The sequence below is a fragment of the Eptesicus fuscus genome, chromosome 2 (genome assembly GCF_027574615.1).
Source record: "Eptesicus fuscus isolate TK198812 chromosome 2, DD_ASM_mEF_20220401, whole genome shotgun sequence".
Classification (NCBI taxonomy): domain Eukaryota; kingdom Metazoa; phylum Chordata; class Mammalia; order Chiroptera; family Vespertilionidae; genus Eptesicus; species Eptesicus fuscus.
This window is the reverse complement of record NC_072474.1, coordinates 51,365,041-51,373,885: the sequence shown is the minus strand read 5'-3', so window position 1 is coordinate 51,373,885 and position 8,845 is coordinate 51,365,041. Positions and strand designations below refer to the sequence as shown.

The following is an 8,845-nucleotide window of genomic DNA, read 5'->3' as shown; positions in this document are numbered from 1 at the left end:
CAACTATGAAAAACAGAACTGATCAGTTGGAATTCATTAAAATTAAAAAACAAACAAGTGCTGTGGCAAAGACAATGTCAACAGAATTAGAAAACAAGCCACTGACGGGGAGAAGATATTTACAAAGGGCACATCTGATGAAGGATTGTTATCTAAAATACAGAAGGCTCTCTTAAAACTCAACTGTAAGAAAGTGACTCAGTTAACAAAATGGGCCAAAGACCTTGACAGACATCTCCCTAAAGAAGATATATAGATGACAAATATATGTATGCAAAGGTACTCCACATCATATGTCATCAGGGAAATGCAAAATAAAACAACAATGAGATACCACTACATACCGTTAGAACTGTCAACAACTGACAACAGCAAAAGTTTGAAAGGATGTAGAGGAATAGGAACTCTTTTCATTGCTGATGGAAATGCGAAATGGTACAGCCACTTTGTAAGACAGTTTCTTACAAAATTAAATATATTTTTACCATATGATCCAGCTATTGGACTCCTTGATGTTTACCCAAAGGAGTTGAAAACTTGTCCACACAATTTAAAAAAACAACAAAAAAAAACAACACATAGACATTTATAGCAGCTTTAATTGTTATTGCCAAAACTTGAAAGTAACCAAGATGCCCTTCGGTAGATGAATGGATAAATTGTGGTACATCCAGACATTGGATTATTCAGCACTAAGAAGAAATGGGTGCTGAAGCCATGAAACATATGAAAGAACTGTACTTTCATATTACTAAGTGAGAGAAGCCAACCTGAAAAGGCTACATACTGTATGATTCCAACGATACGGAAAAGGCAAAACTGTGGAGAAAATAAAAAGGTCAGTGGTTTCCAGGGGTTGCAGGAGTGAAAGGAATGAGTAGGCAGAGCACAGATAATTTTTAGGACAGTGAAAATACTCTATATAATATTATAATATTGGATATATGCCATTCATTATTCATTTGTTTAAATTCATAGAATGTACAACACCAAGACTGAACCCTAAGGTAAGCTATGGATTTTTAATGATTATGATGTGTCAATGTAGGTTCATCCTTGGTAACAAAGGTACCACTCTGGTGGGGGATTTGATAATGGAAGAGGGTATGCATTTGTGGGGGGAGGGGATATATGGGAAATCTCTTTATCTTTTGCTTAATATTACTGTGAGCTTAAAACTGCTCTAAAAATAAGTTTTCAGCCCTAACTGGTTTGGCTCAATGGACAGAGTGTCGGCCTGTGGACTGAAGGGTCCCCAGGTTTGATTCTGGTCAAGGGCATGTACCTTGGTTGTGGGCACATCCCCAGTAGGAGGTATGCAAGAGGCAGCTGATCAATGTTTCTCTCTCATCGATGTTTCTATCCCTCTCCCTTCCTCTCTGTAAAAAATCAATAAAATATATTAAAAATAAGTTTTCAAAAGTAACTTATGGAATGGGAAAAATATTTGCAAATAACATTTATAAGCGATTAATATTTGGAATATGCCCAGCCAGTGTGGCTCAATGGTTCAGTGTCAACCCATGAACCAGGAGGTCACAGTTCAATTACCGGTCAGGGCACATGCCCAGATTGCAAGCTTGATCCCCAGTAGGAGGCATGCAGGAGGCAGCAAATGGATGATTCTCTCTCATCATTGATGTTCCTATCTCTCTCTTCCTCTCCCATCCTCTCTGAAACCAATAAAAACATATTTAAATATATATGTATATATTTGGCATATAAAAAGTACTCCTATATATCAACAACAAAAAAATCCAATTTAAAAATGGGTAAAGAACTTAAATAGACAGTTACCAAAAAAAGATATACAAATGATCAACAAGCATATGAAAAGATGCTCAACATCACTAATCATTAGGGAAACACACATTAAAACCCATGAGATATTATTTCATACCCAAGAGGATTGCTATCATTAAAAATCAGAAAATAACAAGTGTTGGGTGTAGAGGGCCCCCTAGGAAGACACAGGGACATTCTTCAAATTGTTGTTAACTGAGCCCGAGGCATTGGCAGAGTCTTGTCTCGGTTACTTGCCCCCCAAGAACGCAGGGGTGTTATCAGTTCCTAACTTACCTTTGTCCAGGTACCAGGAGAGGGGCTTTGAGATGTAAATCCAGTCTAGCACCGGGAAAGAGGGAATGAATAGGACCTGGGCCCTCCCAAGCTCCTTTGATCCTAAGTTTTCCGGTGAAACCCCCTTGTATATTGGAAAATAAATAAATGTGCTGCGTGGCTCAGGGCAGTCGTCTGTCTCTCCAGCAGAAGAGGTCAGCGACCCACCCGGGACCCAGCTTGAATCTATTTCTGTGTCTACTCTCTTTATTTCATTGTTTCTCAATCCCCGGCCGCCTCTACCAAGAACCCATTTCATCTCTCTCCGTGCTGGCCACGGGAAAGGGAGATCCCCGCCGCATCAGGCCCCAGCAGTTGGGGAAGATGTGGAGCAATTGGAATACCAGTGTTGTTAGAAGTGTAGGAAAGTTCTCACTATGGAGAACAGTTTAGTTGTCCTTAAAAAATTAAAAATATAATTAGCAAATGATCCAGCAATTCCACTTCTGGTTGTACACCCAAAAAGATTGAAAGCAGAATCTTCAAGAGACCATGTTCACAGCATTATTCACAACAGACAAAAGGTAAAAGCAAACCAAGTGTCCACTGATGGGTGAATGGATAAATAAAATGTGTTATATGTATACAACTTAGTATTATTCAGCCTTAAAAAGAAAGGAAATTGTGACACGTGCTAAAATATGAATGTACATTGATAATATCATGCTAAGTAAATAAGCCAATCACAAAAAGACAAATACTCTATCATTCCACTTATAGGAGGTACCTCAAGTAGTCAAATTCATACAGACACAAAGTAGAATGGTGATTGTCAGGGGCTGAGGGGAAGGAAAATACTGAGATGTTATTAAATGGATATAAAATTTCAGTTTTGCCAGATGAAAAAAAATTTGGAGACTGGTTGCACAGTAAGTTAAATGTACTTAACACTACAGAGTTATGCACCTAAAATGGTTAAATTTATGCTGTGTATATATTATTAAAATTAAACTTAAAAGATATTATTCACTCTTAAATACTTTATATGGGAAAATCTTTGTCACAGTAAAAAAGATCTGATCCTAAAGCTAGGAATCTGGGTATCTATAATAATAAAAGGGTAATATGCTGATTAGATGGGACGACTTCCAGACATCATTCCTGACAAAGCCAGGGCCGGAGGGAAGCCAGCCCAGGTCCCATGTGCCTGCGGGTGGCCCCAGGAAGCCAGCCCAGGTCCCGGGTGCTGGAGGGAAGCCGGTGCCGGCAGCCAGGAGAAGGAAGGCCTACTCTTGCACGAATTTTCATGCATCGGGCCTCTAGTGTCATTATATTGACCTTTGGACTCAGTTTTACTCCAGGGTAGTCCCATATTCTAAACATTAATCTATTAATTGAAATTCTGAAAGGAGTGCCTCAATTGAAATTCTGAAAGGAGTGCCTCAATTGAAATTCTGAAAGGAGTGCCTCATATCTTGAAAATCCTGACTTTGTGGGAGAAATTTGACCAGAGGGAAACAACACATAAAAAATCTTTTCTGCCATATCCACATTGGACTGAGTGAGGACTCCTAACAATCAGTATCTAAAAGAGAATATATGTCTAAATAGACATTTAAACATGCTACTTGTAAGACAAAGAAGAGGTGAAAAAGATGTGGCAGCACTGAAAACTTACTTTCCTAGTTTTCAATCCCTAGTTCCAAGGCCCAGCCTGAGCATTCTCTCTCAGAAACAAGTGTGCTGAATGCTGCGATGTCCCTCCTGAACCACTACTTGATTCCAAGTCAAAATAGGAACTTAATCCTCTTTGAGTTCTCCCCTTCCCATCTGCTGTTCACAGGAAAAGAGCCTGATCTACTCTGGTTCTTTCCAAAGGCAGATGTTCACGTGTAGTTGACTCATTTCCCGCCCCTCCCCCCTAAGCCCCTTTCAAAAGAATGAGGCTCTGCATGTCAAGCGAGAGAAATTTAATAATACTTAATTATTTTAATAGCCAGGTCTGGCTACCAAATAAGTTATACTTCTGGTTTATCTTATATTCTAACTCCATAGTAAATACCATATTTAATATGCCTTTCTGCTCTCCATTTCAAAGGTAAGATAATCTCTATAGTACTAGTATGCTTTAAAAAAATATCCCAAATGGCAAATATCCTCTTTTTCCTTTCTCTTCTTCTTTTTTCCCCCTGGATGACTGATCTGATTTCTCTTTTATTTATAACACTGCAAGATGCAGTTGTCTTAGAGCTTGTGTATTGCACATTAAAGTACAATAAGGTGTCAAGCCTTGGGTTCTTGTGAAGTAGAAGATGGCTTCCATCCGCACATTGGTCCTGATTTCACATATTATTGCCTTATTAGTTTAGGAAGAAATGCGGTTCGAGTTTAGTTAAGCAGGTTCACCCTCTGAACACACATTGCTATCCCCATCCCACCTCACGCATAGGGCAGCAACACCTCGATGTCCATCCTTTCGCTCCATTGGTGTAACAGGGTAACAAGAATCTGACAGCCAGATGCCCCCCAGAGGAAGCCTAAAGCTATTGCCCTTCCTTGAATGTTGACCTTCTCCGGCTTTAATCCAAGTTCTTTAGCTATTACAACAGAGAGGGCTGCAAAGGCTTTGTTGATTTTTAATGCATCTACATCCTCCGGTGAGCAACCTGCTTTTGCAACAGTGTTATTGCTGGAATTAGTCCTGTTCCCATAATGGAAAGCTCCACACTTCCCTGTGGCCCGGAAACTATCTGTGCTAACGGTGTAAGCCCACGATTGTCAGCTTCTGACTTCTTCATGAGAACCGCCGCCGCAGCATCATCGTTTATCCCTGAAGCCGAGGGGCCTATCCTGCTCCATCTGTAAGGAAGGAAGGCATTAGTTTAGACAGGGCTTCTCTGTTGCTCCCAGGGTGAGGAACTCATCTCTTTTAACTTCAGTAAGACCTTTCAAGAAGATACAAAAACTGGAGCAATCTCTTCGTCACTCTGTGCACTCTCTGTCCTGTTCTGGGATAAACTGCAAACTTGTCCTGATCTTCTCTATTCACCTGCCATTTGGGAGCTACATTTTCAACTGTAATGCCCACGTGACAGGTGTGTAATGCACCCGTAGCACATGGCAGAGAATACTGTCAGTTAGTGGTAGTTCCCCCATCCTGACTTCTGTCCTCCAGTGAACCAGGTGAGGAGCCTTGCTCATACATTCCATGCCTTCTGCAACCACAATGCTGGAGTCTCCTATCTTGATTGACTGGGCTGCAAGGGCCTGACGCACAAACCATTTGGCAGCTCTATGCTGGAGCAGAGTAGGGGATCCCTGCACCCACACTGGCTTGTCCCACAGGATTCTGCCCACAACCTGGGGCCAAAACGTGCCCAAATTTGACCTTTGACGTTCATTCAGGAGCCACAGTGGCCCTCTTCAGGGCTTCTTTGATGACAATTGGGCCCAGGTCATGGACAGGAACGGTGGACAAGACACCCCTGAAGGAGCCTATGATGGCACCACCCAAACCATGGCCACGGGGCGGACCCTGCCACATGACCGCTTCACGCAGAGCTGTGGACCCGGTGCTGCCACAAGAGAGGCAAAGCCTTTTCCCACTACTCACAGACCCCCTTCCTCTTCTTAAGGAAAGATGAACAAAATAGAATTTTAGAATATATTGCTACTCTCCAGGAAATAAACCAAAAGCAGTCCATTTGCCCTAAGACCCTATATTAATAATGGAAATTAACCCATTGGAGGGCTAAATCTTCACAGCTATTCTCAACTCTATGATGTACACATTTGCAATTTACTTAGTTGAACAATTATATCCATTTGTTGCCTTTCTTTCTTGATACACAGAGCCATAAATAATTCAGTTCCAATCTGTAATATTTTCCATTTTTTTATATTTTACTACTGATAGAACCATAAGGATGTGAATTTCTATCTCAGATACACATTTAAAAATAATATGCATTTGATATACACACTACATTATATTTTAATATCTCCAAGAGACATTTTAAGAGGTATATGTTGGAGACCTAAAGAGCTTATTCCATGCTAGTCGCTCAAAGTTGCAAGAAGACTAATATATGGATCTGGAACTAAAACCCAGTTCATTATTCCAAGATCAGCAATTTTGGTATTGAATTAAACATGTTGCCACTTATTGTTAACAATTAATATTTTAGAAATGAGCTATGATTTGGAAGTACTGTATAAGGTATTGCTTTTTCATAGTAAATTACTGATGATAATATGAAAAATTAAACAAAATTAAACAATAATGTGTAAATATAATAGAATCATTATGATTGTTACACTGTAATCCGATATTGTATTTATAAACTTAGGTGGCTTCAATACCTATTAGAAAATGCATTCATTTATTCCAAGGAAACCAGCTTTTAAAATTTGACATCTATTATTTAAAAAAGAAAACTGAATTCCATGTTGAAAGGAAAAAAATAAGGAAAAAGGAAGAAACGCCAGTACTGATTCCACAATATCATCTCAAAACATTCCAGAAAGAATAATTTGAAAAACTAGTTCAATGCCATGACAATTTCATTGCTGTGAGTTTTATATGTGTCATAAAACTTCCTGCTATGGAATTTTTAGATCTAATTTTCATTTCTAGATAAGAACTGTAAGATGAATTTCTTTACAGCGTCAGCTCAGCTCTATCCTCCTATTTTGGAATGATTTGAAATGGTCTAGGACCTTCCATAATGCAGGATGTTGATGAGGCCTATTTTTAAATGTCTGCTCTTGAGGCATAGTATTCTTGGTTTGTGATTTGAGTGTGTGGCCTTTGCACCACGGTATGAGTTCTTAAGGGAAGCAAAGTTTTTCAGATGGACACTGTTCTCTAAATAAACACTGTTAACTATTCTTATTTTAAAGTAAGGGTTTTTGTGGGTTTGCTTTTATTTTTATTTTAGCCCTCAACTGATACTGTTACTCAACATAAATGTAACCAGTGAGCACTTAGGAGCCAACTCCCTGGAGACTGAACATTTTCTGCAAATCCCATAAGCAAAGTTCTTTATCAGGGTGCTTCATTTTGCCAAATATAAAGTATACAAATATTTTATTGGGAAAAGTAAAAAAAAAAAATCCTAAGTACAAAAGTCAAGTTCAGACTCATACAGACAGACAGACTTGTGGTTATTTTCTCTTATAGATGTACTTAAACAAAAGGACTGATTAAATATAATATACATTTTGATCATCCACTGAAAGACTGTGACCATTTAATTTTAAAAGTCTTTATATTATTTTGTCTTTCACCTTTAAAAATACGTGTTTTTAAGTACCTGCATTTTTTCAGATATTTCCATCCTTTCTGTTATGTCTATAACTCTAGAAATGTAGTTCACAAAGATAGATCTAAAAGAAATAAGAAATCATTGTGTGACTTTTAAAATTAGATTTCAAAAGTACTGGTATTTATGGGCTAAAATTAATATAAAAAAATGATACAGAACTGCAGTTATCTCCTTTCTACATGATAAAAAAAATAACAAAGAAGAATTTACAGCATAAACAAGTTTAAGGATACATTTCTGGTTTTGCTTGCAACAGAAAAAAAAAAAGGACACATCTTCACTGAATAACTTCAAAAAGATATTTAAGGTATTGATTTCGCCCACAGTTTAATACTCTTTTTTTTTTTAATGTATATCAGCTACTGCAGTAGTAGTGGCAGCAGTAGCAGCAGCAATGGTAAGATCAAATGCTTCAGCAGCTGCAGAATTTTGTACCTCAGAACATTTTACCATAGCATCTTCTCTCCTTTTCCCTCCCTCCCTCCTTCTCTCCCTTCTTTCTTCAAGATTATATAAGGTAGTGGGATCAGGAGGGCTTTTCCTGGCGCTATATTGGGAATATGGCAAGTGCAATGATAAGTGTTCCTTGACTCTTGGATTCACCACCCAAAGCAAGAATTTTCGAAGGCAGTACAGAGAAGAAGACAAAATTGGTGGAAAGAGCTGTCACTGTGCTATGAATCTCCCACCCCATCCATTTTGGGGGAAGAGGTAGAGTACATCCTTTTAACAAGGCTAGAAAGGGTACATTAAAAAAAGGTTTTTGAAATGCATTTCCTGAACTAATTAGACTTCTGCCTAGGATATTTGGATAAGACCATACCATCAGACTTTGAAGGGGCTAAAAATGCCTGAGTTTTTCCTCATAAATCAGGTTTGTGTTACAAGAGAGGGAAAATCATATTGAAGTTATGTCGAGTACTGTCTAACAGAACCACCCAGAATGGCAAGAGAACATCAGCGGAAGAGTTACCCAGTGGCTGCAAAAGGAGGGTAAGTGGACCACCCAAAATTCAAAGGTATCTGTCTGGATCAAGAAAATAAAGAGAGGTGGGTCCAGGAGAGAACTCCTAGATCTCACAGTGTGCATGAGATTCACCTTTATACACATGTCATCCCAGAGGGCTTTGTCAACATATTATCCAGTTTAGGTAAGAACTATGAAGCCAATTCCTGTGAAGTCCAAAACCACAACTAGAAAGTGAGGGCAAACCAAAAAGAGAGAGGGGAAAAAAAGCTCAAATAAAAGAAAAAGAGATGTCAACCATTGTCAACAACTATGTCCTCTTTCACACTGCAGGTGCAAGCTGGGGAAAGGAAGGAAAAGCAATTGCAACCCAGTGAATTTTGTAGTTTGGGGATTAAAAATGGATCTGGGATATTTAAATTTCTTACTGGAGACTTCTTTCAGGTTAAAATGACTATAGTATAGCATGTGTCTATTTTCTTAGTGGGGAGAA

General features: G+C 38.8%; 1 pseudogene; it reads right to left on the bottom strand.

Moving 5' to 3' along the window:
- Positions 1-4,446: 4,446 nt before the first annotated feature.
- On the bottom strand, positions 4,447-5,602 carry LOC103287835 (acetyl-CoA acetyltransferase, cytosolic-like; annotated as a pseudogene).
- Between the last annotated feature and the right edge of the window lie 3,243 nt (positions 5,603-8,845).